Below are 15,012 nucleotides of genomic sequence, written 5' to 3'. Positions count from 1 at the left end.
CAGCATTTGTGTTTTGGTGGTGACATGAAAATGTGGGAAATTGTTATTTTATTTATTTATTTATTTATTTATTTATTTATTTAAATCATGATAGATGTAAATCTTTTAACCTCAACTAAAACAAACAAAATCATACACTAAAAATATTGGGAAAAAATAGGGGTTAGGGTTTGGGACAGACACCCCCCAACAGTAGGTACCCTATAAATTATGATTTTGCATATATGTAGCTTAATATTATCTCTGTTAATGTTTTGGGTTTAAATAGATCATAACAAAATCCTTGTTAATATATATGGTCTTAATAATTCATTTTTCAGTAGTTTATTTTACTGTGGGGCCGCAGTTTGAACTAATTCAGTAAAATGGTGCACATAGCAATTTAAAATGAAGTATAATGATAAAATGCTAAATTGCAGCTTGTGGCGGTCTTTTTATTTTGCGCGCCGCCCGTTAGCGCCCTCTGTGTGCTGCATGTGGAATCGCCGCTGTGGCTTTCAGCGAAATGGCGGAAGGGGAGCTGAATGTTGACAGTCTGATCTCCAGACTGCTGGAAGGTAACTAGATAACTGCTTTTCTTTTTCTCTCCGGCTTTAATCTTAAATGTGTTACACGTCTGGAAAATGATTCAGAGACAGTGATCATTGTTGGTTTTTCGGGCTGTGCGTTTTCCTGTCAGTCTGCTGTAGCTAAGCTGCGGTTAGCCAACGGCTCAAACAGAACTTAGCTGTGTTTCTCTGTGATAAATGTCGGTTTTTATACAAATGATCAATTCTGTCTTTAATTAGGAGGTATAAAAATGAAGGCTGTGTCACGGACGGCACGTTTTGGACCGCCACTCTGCTTAGATATTTTAGGAAGCTGAAGTTGGCTTCTTTTTCAAATGTTCCGTTCCACCTTAAATGGTGCAGTAGTTACATTCTGGCGCCTCAGACGCCAGAACGTAACTGCTGCAGCATTTAAGGTGGAACGGACACTTCTCAGAAGAAGCCAGCTTTTAGCCTCGTAGATAAGATGTTGGTCTGTTTTTAGTGCTCATTTTTGGCCACATGTGAGCTAAATGAGCTCTGATGTCTAATGTTGATGAGAGGTCTGAAATAATTTAGGTCTTTTCGGTCCTCTGGCTGTGTGCGTGTCTGTGTAATGATAGGCTCCTGTCAGATGTTTTGGACTGAAACTGAAGGACTGGAGCCAAACCCACTCGAACAAAGCATCTCTAATAAAGCTTCTCCAATGGACCACACACATGCCAATGGCCATTTTTATGCTTCTTGTTCAGAGTGCTGTGCTGTCCAGCTAGCCGACTGACCTACTTTATAGTGAATCACTATCAGGGTTGGGATGTAATGGAATAGTATTATTAAGTAAGTATTAGGAAAATGTATCCAGAATATAAATTAAATATCTGTGTTCGGTGACATTTGGTAAAAGCAGTATTGAGGATACAGTTACTTTTTTGCATTTTTAGAATTAAAGAAAAAGACACACCATCAATACTTATTAACTATTTTAAAATCGGTGCTCGGTGTATAATAAAAATGCTTATTAGACAAATTCTAAAGAGGAACTTAATTCTAACAGCTTCTTTACATACCCTGAAGCTCCTGCTAAAGCCTGAGTAGACTGATAAATCAATGTGATGATCAGTTATTAATCTCAGTGTTACTGAGCTCTGCGAAACCTCACTCTTGTCTCATTTCTATTTTATCAGATAAGAGTCATGAGAGAGGAAAATAAAAGTTATGAATTTTTGGTGCTTCATTTAAATGAAGTGATTTTTTAAATTAAAAATAATAACAGAAACCTGCCATCCCGTAACAGCGAGAAGCGGTGAATTAGTAAGTTAAAAAAAGGTACCTTAGCAATATACATTCTAGGGGCGTTTTCCTGAGTACTTGAGTCCAAACCCAGGACCGATTCTGGGCTCTTCTGGGGGAGGGGCTCATTAACACTGGTTTGCTTTCACACACACGAGTTCCATCCGAATCTCGTATCGATTGCACTATTCCATACGTCACTTTTTCTCGCATGTTTGCAAAATGGCACTAGCTGCATCCCTTTGCTGCTTTTTATTGTTTTCCTTGGATACAAACACTCAAGTGGTGAACAGCACTTTTTGGATACATGGTGTCTCACCGTGCAGGAGCACCTGCAAACAATGTCCTGTTCTCACATGGGAAGGGAAGTAACGCAATATGTCGTAACAGCCGCGCTACAAAATGAACCAATTATGCACGCAGTCACACACGTGGTGTAATATAATTAAATATGTTACAGAATACATTTAGCACACTGTAGTCAGTATTCAGGCATCACTACCTTTCCAAAGTATTTTGCCCAACACTGATCACTGAAGTGAATCGCTCTGCTTTATGGTTGTTTTGACCCAGTTAGCCTTCATGCTGTGCACTGAGGCAAATGTATAAAAAACAGAAGTAACCTGCTGCTGCTGACCTTTCCAGCCTGCCTACAACAGGTCCACTGCAACCCACATTAGCGCCTGCTCTTCAGAGATCTGTACGTTTCAAAATCAGGGGTCTATAGTGCTGTGTAGTGCTTCCACAGTAATCTACTCACTTAAAGATGGTTCTTCAAGGGTTCTTTAGCAAAGGAAATGGTTCCTCTTTGTGTTGCAAAGAACTGTTTAATCATGCAATGGGTTCTTTGAGTGTTCATGGTTCTACATAGAACCATTTCCTCCACTAAAGAACCCTTGAAGCACCATCTTTTTAAAGAGTGTATTGTAATGGTGTGAAATTCTTATCATTCTTGTAGAAATTCTGTAGAAATTCCAATATTATTACTATTGATCTTTTTCATAAGGGTTTTAATTGGCCAAGTGCACTTTGTCTTGGTGAAACTAGTGCATATGTAAATAACTAATACTGAAAATAAATAGCAATGAAATAAATACAAAACATCCACAAAGGGTATCACAAAATATACATATATACAGTACATGAGCAAAATGCACAGTAATGTACTGTAGATTAGGTGGGATATGATAAATGCTTCAATGTACATGTTCAGATCTTGGCAAAAGCATGTAGATGCAAGTATTCATTCAGCAGTTCATTTGGCATATGGGATGAAAATTATGGGATGGCTTTCTCCTCATTGCTTTGTCCCATACTCTGAATAGCCGGTAGTTGAAATAGCATAGCTGCCGTATCACTCATTTGCTGCTGGCGATTAGGATGCAAAGTACATTTGGCTTCTACCATCAGCTCCAGACTGGAGCGGGTGGGAGGGGGGATGTTGCTCTTCTGTCCTACTTGGAACAGTTTCCATCTCAGCCGTGATGCCCAGACACCTGCTGCATGACTCATTTTATATCTGCATTCATACAGAAGACTGACATCATTTCATATTTTACTTTTGGACTGGTTGCTGCCAGATGGTTTGGTGGGAAGAGCTGCTAACTCAAAGGTTCTGGCAGCAAGTTCTGGCATGAAGAGTGAACTTAATCTTTATCCTCTGTGGTGCCAGTCTGATTGTCGGAAAACTAGGCCATGATTCTAGAAGTCTTGTTCAGTTGAACGTTATGCTTTCTGAGCTTTTTGCTGTTTCTTCTCACTTTGCTCTTGGCACAGTGTTGTCATCATGGAATGTTCTGCCTGTTCAAGCGATTTCTTCTTTTATGGTGCCACAAACAATAACAAGCTATATCATCTGTCCGACCGCGTGGATCATATAAACATGCACATATAGAGCCCCTGTGTCAAACACAAGGCCTGTGGGCCAGATCAGGCCTGCGCTACAATGTTGTCTGGCCTGTAGTAATATTAGTAATAATAATATGGCTGGGATGATAAGTCATTTTGAAAATTTGATGAATCAGGACACAATTAGCAGTAATTATTGATACTTGAATCATTTAAAACCAGCGGTATTTTACTGTAACATTCAGTATATCTAAGACTGTTTATAATAATATTAATAATAATAATGATAGAACTAGGGATGACAGGCAATTTTGAATTTTAAAACCAGAGGTATTTTACAGTAAAATTCTGTATAGATAGAACAGATTCCATTTTTGGCAGAGGGGGCAACAAAGTTTTATGGTCTTTCACGCAATCTTTTTTTATATATAACTTAAAGGCAGTTTTTAGAATCTGTGCTCATGTTTGGTTTCATGTCATGGCTTGTCTGCTTCTTTTATTGCTTTCAGCTGTGAGTCATTGTTGAAATTTTTGTTAGTAGAATGGGCTGTTAACCTGGTGTTGCATTAGATATGAATATAAAAAAACATGAAATACTATGGTCTAAATGAAATACCAGCAAATGGGGAAATGTGATTTAGATGTTCTATGAATATTTGTCTGCGATGCTAGATAAACCTCCTACACAACGCTCAGCATGATGCTAGCTTCTCCATCACCCAGAACGATGTTGGCTAACCTTTTTTGCCAGTACTCAGTGCAGTTCTAGCTAGACTTCTTCCTCATTACTCCGCATTATGCTAGTATTCCATCAACCAGAATGATACTAGCTAGCCCTCTTTCCCATCTCTCAGGGCAGTGCTAGCTAGTCCTCTTCATCACTCAGCGTGATGCTAATTAATTGTCTTCCTCATCACTCAGCGTGATGCTAGCTAACCCTCTTCCCCATCACACAGGCATCTGTTAGCTGACGTTTACAGAGTTTAGCAGTTAGCATGTCCTTCGAGAGTGTTAAGCTGTCCAATAAGGTCGCATTATGGTGATTTGTAAAACTTTCAAATCTGTTAAAACTAAAATTTGCCATTTCACTGAATTGCTCGATTGTAGATTTTCTCTGTATTGCTGTTTCTAACTGTGACAAATTCCCAAATAATATCTGGTTTTCAATTGAATGCATGTACCCAGCTCTGTCTTTCTGTTTAATCCGAATAGCTGTGATGGTTTTAGGAGAATCTCTGAATCTCTGAGAAAATCTTGTTATGCTCTTCTCACTGAAATGCTTTTGGAAAGTTCAGCCTGTTTATAACTGTTGGACACAAGCTGGAGCCTTCAAAGGCAGACACCATGACTCCTCTTCTTTGTGTAACGCTGAAGAACTTTTTCTCTTTAATGCTGTTTCAGTGCGAGGATGCAAGCCAGGGCAAGATCGTGCAGATGACGGAGGCGGAGGTGCGGGGGCTGTGTATAAAGTCCCGTGAGATTTTCCTCAGTCAGCCCATCCTGCTGGAGCTGGAGGCTCCGCTTAAAATCTGCGGTCAGTGCTGATCACCTCCTCATATTTCACACGTCCTCCCACACTGCACTCCCTCACTCAGCCTCTCTCTGTATCTCTCTCTGCATTCAAATCACTGGGTTTTAGCTCAGGACGCCTGTATTGACAACAGGCAGCAAATAGGTACATTGAGAGCTGTATTGTGTAAAAAGTAAGGGGTGGGAAAAATACATGGATCTGAAAGAGGCGGCTCAACTCTTTAGACTGTGAACAGAAAATTGATTATAACCAATTATAATAATGTTAAGTAAAGCGATTTACACGGATAGTACGAAGAAGTTATATTACTATAATAAGTATGAATGGTTGTATTGTAAGTACTGTTGTGGGAGATGACAAAAATAGCGCGTTTTAAAACACGGACACAATGCACCTGCAGGGCCACATTTAAAAACTGCCATGAAACACTTTGAATACACATTTGAATTTCACATGTACTGCACTAAATTGAGTTAAACAGGACTAATTACGCTCTCTTTTTAAAGAAACAAGTATTGGTGATATCTATTACATGGTCAGAAAAGCTTATTGTGTGCCACGGTAATGAAATTTATCACAGTAATGATAAAATATTGTAATATTGACCACTTTTACACATTATAAGAATATAAGAATACTGTAAAGGTCTTTCGGTTTAAATGTTGGAACATTATAGCATATAGCCGACAATGCACAGAAATTTTAGCGTTCCTATTCCATGAGAGCTAGAGTAGCTAGTAGTAGTTTGAGTAGTTAGCTTAGTTAGTAGTACATCCACAATATCTCAGAGTCACATCTTTGGCAGCGCGCTCAAGGATATACTTATTAAGCAGAACCGTCGTATTTCACTTTAGTCATTAGCCTGTATATTTTCTCTGTCTTTCCGCAGTAAAACATAACAAATACGCGAATAATGATTTCAGTATTCAAATACCGCCACCTCCAGTGGTTGACCTAGGACTCATGCACCTGTTCATATCTGTAGTTTATTATCTCTTTAAAGATATACGCACGCTGTTTCCTTCATTTCACTGTAATCCTGTGAAAGTCACTCTGTCTTGTCCACGTGTTCTGTAGGTGATATCCACGGTCAGTACACTGACCTGCTGCGGCTGTTTGAGTATGGGGGCTTTCCTCCGGAGGCCAATTACCTGTTTCTGGGGGATTATGTGGACCGGGGTAAGCAGTCCCTGGAGACCATCTGCCTGCTTCTGGCATACAAGATCAAATACCCTGAAAACTTCTTCCTGCTCCGCGGCAACCATGAGTGTGCCTCCATCAACCGCATCTATGGATTCTACGACGAGTGTAAGTTACAGCTATGCAATATTGTTTTTGCTGACTATGCATGTATAGTAACCAGTCAAAAGTTTGGCCCACTTGATTAAATGGATGTTTTTCATAATAAAACATTCAAAAAATGAATAATTTTTAATGAATGACATTTTAATCTAAAAGATTATACTTAAATGCTTATACGTCTAAAATGTGTACTTGGACATGAATTTTAAACACAAACATTAATACTGATGTTGAGCTACTGTCATTTCTGTCTTAAACAAAAATGTAACAGTATTAAGGTAATAAGGGACTTAGTGTGTTCTTCACTGCTGTTGGAAAAGTATCTCCGGTGGCTCCACATGAAGCTGCTTGTGAGAACGGCAAAAGTTTGTAAAGTTGCATCAGGATGCTGCTCTGAACAATCTTAAATAGAAGAGAGTTTGGATTTGTCTGTTTTTTGGTCACTGTACAGTTTCATGTGTGGTTTTGTAGTTTTAATGTCTTTACATATTATAAAGTGTGAAAAATAACAAAAATAAGGAAAACCATTCTATGAGTAGGCATGTTCAAAATTGTGATTGCTACTATATCTCATTGTCACTAACCAGTGATAGATGGCGTAGGCATAGCATTAGTCCAGTAAATAACCTTTTTTAGGCCTTCAGCGAAGCTTTCCCATTGGCTAGGACTTCAGAAGCTAGATTGAAGACCTTATGTCTCATGTTCTCATTTACAATAAAAAACATCACTCTGGGCCTGCTGGAAGTTTTAGATGCATCACTGACTGTATATGTGAGTCGTGATCTAAGCAAGTTTTGGTTAGTTGTTAGGAATGTAAAACAGCAGTGGCAGCTCTATGCCAGGACTCTTAACTGAATCAGTGTAAAACTGATACATACAAGCTCAGATATTTCCTAATGTCTGATACAACCTTCAAATAAAACAGATGGAATATATTTTACAAGCTTCAGATGTCTGTCTTTAATCTAGAATGGCCAAAAAAGATTTTTGTCTACCAGCATTAGCGTAACGCTAACATACTATTAGAAACAGCAAGCAGAAATTAATGTTACCTTAGAGGTGGGTTTCTTCTCACGTTGTGACCTCTGCGTTAGTTTGGTTAAATCTACATACAGATAGCAATACAAAGTTTTTTAAATCATCATTTCATCACCCTTTCATTGATCTGCTGCTTCTCTTCTGTGTTTTTCAGGCAAACGTAGGTTCAACATCAAGTTATGGAAGACTTTCACCGACTGCTTCAACTGTCTGCCTATCGCTGCCATTATTGATGAGAAGATTTTCTGCTGTCATGGAGGTGTGTGGTTCTGAAAAACGTGTGTGGTCCAGGCTCAGTTAGTACACGCGTGTCCCATCTGTTTGCTGAAGAATGTGTGCATATGCCTGTTTGATACCCTGAAATGTGACACTAGCAAAAATGTCAGTTGTATGCCAACGTAAGATGTGTGTAGTGGCCTTTTTCCGCTGGGCAGTACAGTACAGCGTGGTATAGTTACAAATCCATATCCTGTTCGAGTGTCTGTTTTCCATTACATAACAGAACTGTGAAAGTGGACAAAAACAGCTGTAACAATTGAGGAGCTTTAAGTTATAAATCATCTTTTATTCTGCGATTCTTTCATGTGAAGTAGAGCTGAACGATCCTTTTTTATATTAAAATTGCAGAGTGCCAGAGCTGCAGGCTTAATTTCTATCCTCCATTATTCAGCGTTGTGTTTTAAGTTGGGAAATTGAACCAAAGCCCAAACTGATGTTTGTCCAGTCAGAACACCCTCAGACCTCTTCTTCTGCTGTACAGACTGGACTGTAGGCTGAAGTTATCTAACTGAGAAATCCAGCTTTTAGAGAATTCAGGGTCGTGACCTTTGAGCAGGATCTAATAAACTACTAATAAGCTCAATCTGATCCTGGAAATGGTAGCTTCCACCGTAACGGTCATGGTGTTACCTTTCTCTCTCTCTCTCTCTCTCTCTCTCTCTCTCTCTCTCTCTCTCTCTCTCTCTCTCTCTCTCTCTCTCTTCTCTCTCTTCTCTCTCTCTCTCTCTCTCTCTCTCTTTCTCTTTCTCTCTTTCTTTCTCTCTCTCTCTCTCTCTCTCTCTCTCTCTCTCTTTCTTTCTCCTCTCTCTCTCTCTCTCTCTTTCTCTTTCTCTCTTTCTTTCTCTCTCTCTCTCTCTCTCTTTCTTTCTTTCTCTCTCTCTCTTTCTTTCTTCCTCTCTCTCTCTCTCTCTCTCTCTCTCTCTCTCTCTCTTCTCTCTTCTCTCTCTCTCTCTCTCTCTCTCTCTCTCTCTCTCTCTCTCTCTCTCTCTCTCTTTCTTTCTTCCTCTCTCTCTCTCTCTCTCTCTCTCTCTCTTTTCTCTCTTTACAGGTCTCTCTCCTGATCTTCAGTCAATGGAGCAGATCCGCCGCATTATGAGGCCCACTGATGTCCCTGACACAGGTGTGTTCTGCTTCAGCATGGCATGCCAACTACAATTAGCCTTATATGCTATTTACCATTAAAGATGAGGCGGTTACCAATTTATATGATATATGCACTGATTTTTTTTTTTTTTGGTAATGTAATTTTTTTTGTTGTTATAAATACATATGAGAGGTTCAGTAAAGTGTCTGTCAATATAATACCTGTAGTGATAAAATTTTAAATGTGCTTTAATGAAAGCCATGATCATTTTGGTTACTCATATAATGATAGGAAATTTTCATATTATCCCATCACTGTTCATTCCTAAGGAAGACCATTCATTATAGTTCTCCTTCTCTGTTTCTGGTAGCAGTAAGTCCAAATTTTTATTTGGTATCTTAAAATAATGACTTGTTTTCTCTAAATGTTGACCTGTTACCTTGAAATAATTACTTTCTTGAAATTTAAGTCATTGTTTCAAGATAATAGGTCACTATTTTGACATAATAAGTAATTATTCCGAGATACATAGTCAAAATATCATGAAGGTGTATCATTTATTTCGTCATTAAGTCATTATTTTATGCTAAGGTCAAATTTTGACATACTGCAGCCAGTAAAAGAGAAGGTGGAAAAAAATTAAGGGCCTCAGTACATTCCTTTTTCTAGGAGAAGTGTTAGTTCTAGAAGTCTTTAAAATGGATTTTCTTTTCAGTGGTGAATACTGACGGGCTGAGGGAGTGAAATATAGTTTGTGCTGTATACCACAGTTTTCATATTGCTGAAAAAGGCTTTTTTTATTATCAGGGCTGCTGTGTGACCTGCTTTGGTCAGATCCGGATAAAGACGTTCAGGGCTGGGGTGAGAATGACCGAGGCGTGTCCTTCACCTTCGGGGCTGATGTGGTCAGCAAGTTCCTCAACCGCCATGACCTAGACCTCATCTGCAGAGCACATCAGGTAAACTTTGTGGGATATAAAAGGCAGTTTTGCTCTTAATCCTAAATGAACCCACTTTTAAATGAAAGTTGAAGTGTCACATGTTTTGATAAATCTGAATTTTGGTAGTCATTTAGTAACTAGAAACCACATAGACAAGCCTGTTTGAGAATACTTAAGAAGTTGATGTGAGGTGAGCTGTGATGTAGGCATGCAGTTAGCACCAAGCTAAGTTGCCATTACTTGTTAACTACATCAGCCTCGTAGTTCCAGTCCTAAAATTAAAGAACCAAATTTCAGACACTAAACAAGTCCTTGCTGATTGACTACATTTAGGGTAAGACAATTTTTAAAAACTGCAAGCGCTTTGGGATGGGTTTAAAATGTTTTCTCGCTGCTAGCTGGCTAAAAGGAAGTCAAAGAGCTAATATTACAGCTAGGATGCTGAATATCACATCTGTGTTTATTAGCCTCTACATCAGTGGCTTTGCTATCATTTAGTATTTCCTCATCACTGTAGGGTGGATTCCCAGTGGTTGTATGACATGTTTACATAATGAATGCTGGATTCTGTAGTGAGAGAATTTTGATGGACAAAGTGGATACAAAATCATGAATTCTGTCAAACCAATAAGGCTGAGAGATGTAATGCATAATATGCAAATGCTAAATACTGCATAATACCACAAATAACATTAAATACTAATTTGGGCAGAAAAACCTCTTTAACCGCTTAGTTCAAAATATAACAAAATCCATTAGTAGTCACCAATCAGCAGGCCGTATTATTACTTTTTAGCTACATTAGTCTCGTAGCTCCAGTGGTCAAACTAAAGAGGCAAACTCCAGACACTAAACATGCCCTTGCTGATTGACTACATTTGGGGTAAAAGGGAAAACTTTGTAAATTGTGTGAATGAGATTTTTTGGTAAACCATCATTTTAATCTGTTAACCATCAGCCACAATACACTCCTAAACAGCAATAATTAAGATGTAATGTCAGGCTCGCACATTGGTGCTAACATTTTTCTGAACGTTGTGTATATTTAAAATGTGAGAACAGCTTTTGTCACTAAAGCTGAGAGATTCTCGTTGATTCAGGATTGGCAGAACACCCGTTAGGGACTATAACACTGCACATCATAATACTGCTTTTTGTGTGGTGAAAATGACTAATGGTGACCCAGTTCTGGCTAATAAATATTCAAATTGCATTTCAAATGTACAAGTACATTTGTCTGCGAAAAGAAGGTGGTGTGGTGTGTGGCCTTGATACATTTAATAAGAATAATAACAAAACTAATGAAGATTATGCATGTTAACCACAGTTTTGTGAGTGTGCACAAGTGATATGCTCAGGAGCAGCTCAGGTCACCTGAAGTCTGTGTGTTCAGTTCTGATCTGTGCTGATATCTGCAGGTGGTTGAAGATGGTTATGAGTTTTTTGCCAAGCGGCAGCTGGTCACGCTGTTCTCCGCCCCAAACTACTGCGGGGAGTTTGACAACGCTGGAGGCATGATGAGTGTGGATGAGTCGCTCATGTGCTCGTTTCAGGTAAACACATAACCAAATACCCGTACTGTCAACACATTCACATACACTGCAGGCTCAAATGGAATAGAAGAAAGCAGTTCAAAAACGTTTTACAGTCAATTCAGATATTTTTCAATTTGCTGACACAAGCACAACGCATTTACTGACATCGAGTTTAACTTTTTTCATTGTAGTTTATAAAGGCCTTCCTTACACTGAACAACTTTTAATCAAATCAAATCACGTTTATTGTCACATCACATTTACAAAGGTGTGAAGGTGAGTGGAAAATCTTAGTGCAAAGCCCCCTTGTAGTGCCTAAATATACAAAAAATATATAAGAAAAAATTACATATACACATTAGACTCTAAATATATACACGTATTTGTCTGCACACAGTATTGCACCATTTCAGTGTACAGTTTTTGTACAGTAATATGTTATGAAATAAAAGCTATAATATGTACAGTTATACACATTATCATATATGCAATTAGTGAGTCTGAGGTAGATAAATGAGATGCAGAGTACACAGTGGAAAGAATATTGATTTTGAAGATTGATTTAACCCCTTGAACCCTCAACATACTATTATTTTTAATCCTAAAATATGATGACAAGGACTGAATATGAATTAGATTACAGGGAAAAAAGACTTAATGGGTCTAAATTATTCAGTAACTACACTCTTAAAAATGATGGTTCTTCAAGGGTTCTTTAGTAAAGAAAATGGTTCTATATAGAACCATGAACACTCAAAGAACTCTTTGCATGATTAAAGTGTTCTTCAGATTGATGGAGATTGTGCTGTAGACGGTTCTATATACAACCTTTTTGAAAAGTGTTCTATATAGCACCAAAAGGGTTCTGTAATTGTAACGATGTCAAGCTTGGAATAATAGAAGAAGCCTTTTTGTAGCTACATAGAACACTTTTCAAAAAGGTTCTATGTAGAACAATCTACAGCACATTCTCCATCAATCTGAAGAACCATTTTCTGTACTAAAAAACCCTTGAAAACCATCTTTTAAGTGTGTACTATAAAGCATGTATGTTATATAGTTATGAGAGTGAGAAACTGAAGTGTGGGCACATATAGAGGATGTAAGGGCTTAAATGGGAATTCCACTGATTATTCAAAATTTCTGTTTAACTCAACCATTGCGATGTAAATGAAGTCATTCAGAGTGGTTTGGTGTGAAATGGTTCAGAGTTCTTTACAGTGGTGGTGACAGGAACCAGGGGTCGCCATGACTACAACACAAATATAGACGTTTTATTGACTCCAGAAGTTTCTCTAGAACAGAGCATTTCAAATCAGACTGTCCTGAACGACTGTTTACATCATGACAATTAAGCAGAAATTTTGAAAAACCGTTGAAATTCCACTTTACTTTTTACTTCATTTTTCTTTTTAAATTAAAAAGATTTCAGACTTGTGGCCTGTAGTGTAGTGTAGTGTAGTGTAGCAGGCGAGCAGAATGTTGTTGCTGAATAATCCACAGACTGAATATTCTCTTCTCCGTCCAGATCCTGAAGCCGTCAGAGAAAAAGGCAAAGTATCAGTACGGCGGAGTGAACTCAGGCCGTCCCGTCACTCCTCCCCGCACTGCTCAGGCTCCGAAGAAGAGGTGAGCTGGTTGGCTCTCTGGAGTTCAGTACTCACCCCCCCCCAAGTGTTGCCCAGGGCAGGCCCTTCCCCCTTCAGCCTCCACTTTACATGTACATACTTTTTTGCTGTGACTGTTTTTTCTTTGCTTGTTTGTTGGTATTTCTGTTAATGATTAATATTGAGTAAAGGACTGTGGTTATACAGTGCAGTGACACTTGTTGCTCAGCCTTGTGCTACATTACAGGCTGCGGCAACATGGATAAATAGATGGAAAGCTTGTGTGTGGGGGTTGAGAAGCAAGGTGAGTGGATAGGACAGTATCTTGCCCTCACAAAAAAGGATGTGGTGTGTTTTTGAGGACAGATGGGTTTTTATTGTATATAATTTTCCAAACCAGTACAGTGCCCCATAAGCTCAGACTTTGCTCAGACGATGTCCTGCATTTAGAGCTGGACTTGAAAAATAAGCTTAATTTATTCTTTTGGACACAAGAATGTAAATTTTAATGAGACGAGAAATTAAAGCTCTGTATACAGTGCAAACCTTGAACACATTGCCATATGTATTTGTCAATGAACAATCAGCGTTATTTTATGAAGAAAAAATAACTAGATGACCTCAAAGGATTCATTGCAGTTGCACATTTGTAATTATAACATTTTGCCAGTTAGTGCTACCAAGGTTTCTTCACCAGCTTATGTAAAAAACACTTTCATTTCCAAGGACTGGGTGTAATAGGCTTATTTCCTTCTACCCTGTGCCTGTGTGAATTTTATTATAGACAGTGTTTAAATAGGCAGGAATTTGAAATAAGTTCATTCTTAATTAACCTGTGCAGGCTCCACTCACAAAACAGTTTGTTGCTAGTTCAGACAAGCGTTACAGAATGCTGGTAAAATCACATTCAGCCTAATGAGAAACTGTAGAACACGACTCAGTTTATATCACAATACCTACATTTAGAGTCGGTTATTCATTCAACCTAATGAGAAACTGTAGAACAGACTCAGTTTATATCACAATACCTACATTTAGAGTCGGTTATTCGTTCAGCCTAATGAGAAACTGTAGAACAGACTCAGTTTATATCACAATACCTACATTTAGAGTCGGTTATTCATTCAGCCTAATGAGAAACTGTAGAACAGACTCAGTTTATATCACAATACCTACATTTAGAGTCGGTTATTCATTCAGCCTAATGAGAAACTGTAGAACAGACTCAGTTTATATCACAATACCTACATTTAGAGTCGGTTATTCATTCAACCTAATGAGAAACTGTAGAACAGACTCGGCTTATATCTCAAAACCTATATTAACATTGTGCTATTCATTTTGAATGCCATTCATTTTGTATGGATGTGAAAGGTCACACTATAGTACTTCTGCTGTGTATTCAAGCTAATGTTAGCCTGGTGGCTAATTAATTATTCAATTTGCTTCATCACTATCCAACTCTGTTGCATAGCAGTTTAAACTGGAATCTTTATGTAGCAAATAATTACAAAACAAAATTTCTCATTAGGTTGAATAGACCTCTGAAGTTGTGTGTCATTCTGTATTCGGTATCACGCCCATATTAGGAACTCTGGGTCTAAGCTGTTTTGTTCTATGGCCAAAAAATGAATGGCATTTTCAGAAATCGCTTGCGTTGTGCCCTGTGGTGAATTAAAATGTCCCAAACCTGATTGTGTGTACATTTCCTTGTCACTGGATGAGGTTGTTTAGCAGTTAAAATATGAATGCCACATGCTACAATGTGGTATTGTGGTGAGGTTATGATGTCAATTTAGTGCGCTGCAGTGCTAGCTCTCAGCTTCTTACTGACCTCTTAATTTAGAGGATCTGGTGACACTTGGAGTAAAAATGTCTACCTGGCAAAACATATTTGAACATTTTTGTTTATCACAGGACACTGTAATGGCTGTTTTCAGTGGCGTTCATTTTGCTCATTGAGAAAACCAGCTTTAACTCAGACTGCCTCATATGGGCGTGACGCCGACTACAGAATGACACAACTTTAG

General features: G+C 38.4%; 1 pseudogene; it reads left to right on the top strand.

Annotated features, from left to right (window-relative positions):
• The first annotated feature begins 486 nt into the window (after positions 1–486).
• On the top strand, positions 487–14,029 carry LOC118815843 (annotated as a pseudogene).
• The last annotated feature ends 983 nt before the right edge of the window (positions 14,030–15,012 follow it).

This window comes from Colossoma macropomum, unplaced genomic scaffold (genome assembly GCF_904425465.1).
Source record: "Colossoma macropomum unplaced genomic scaffold, Colossoma_macropomum, whole genome shotgun sequence".
Lineage (NCBI taxonomy): Eukaryota > Metazoa > Chordata > Actinopteri > Characiformes > Serrasalmidae > Colossoma > Colossoma macropomum.
The sequence above is the reverse complement of the archived record's forward strand: the minus strand, read 5'-3'. Positions and strand labels throughout refer to the sequence as shown.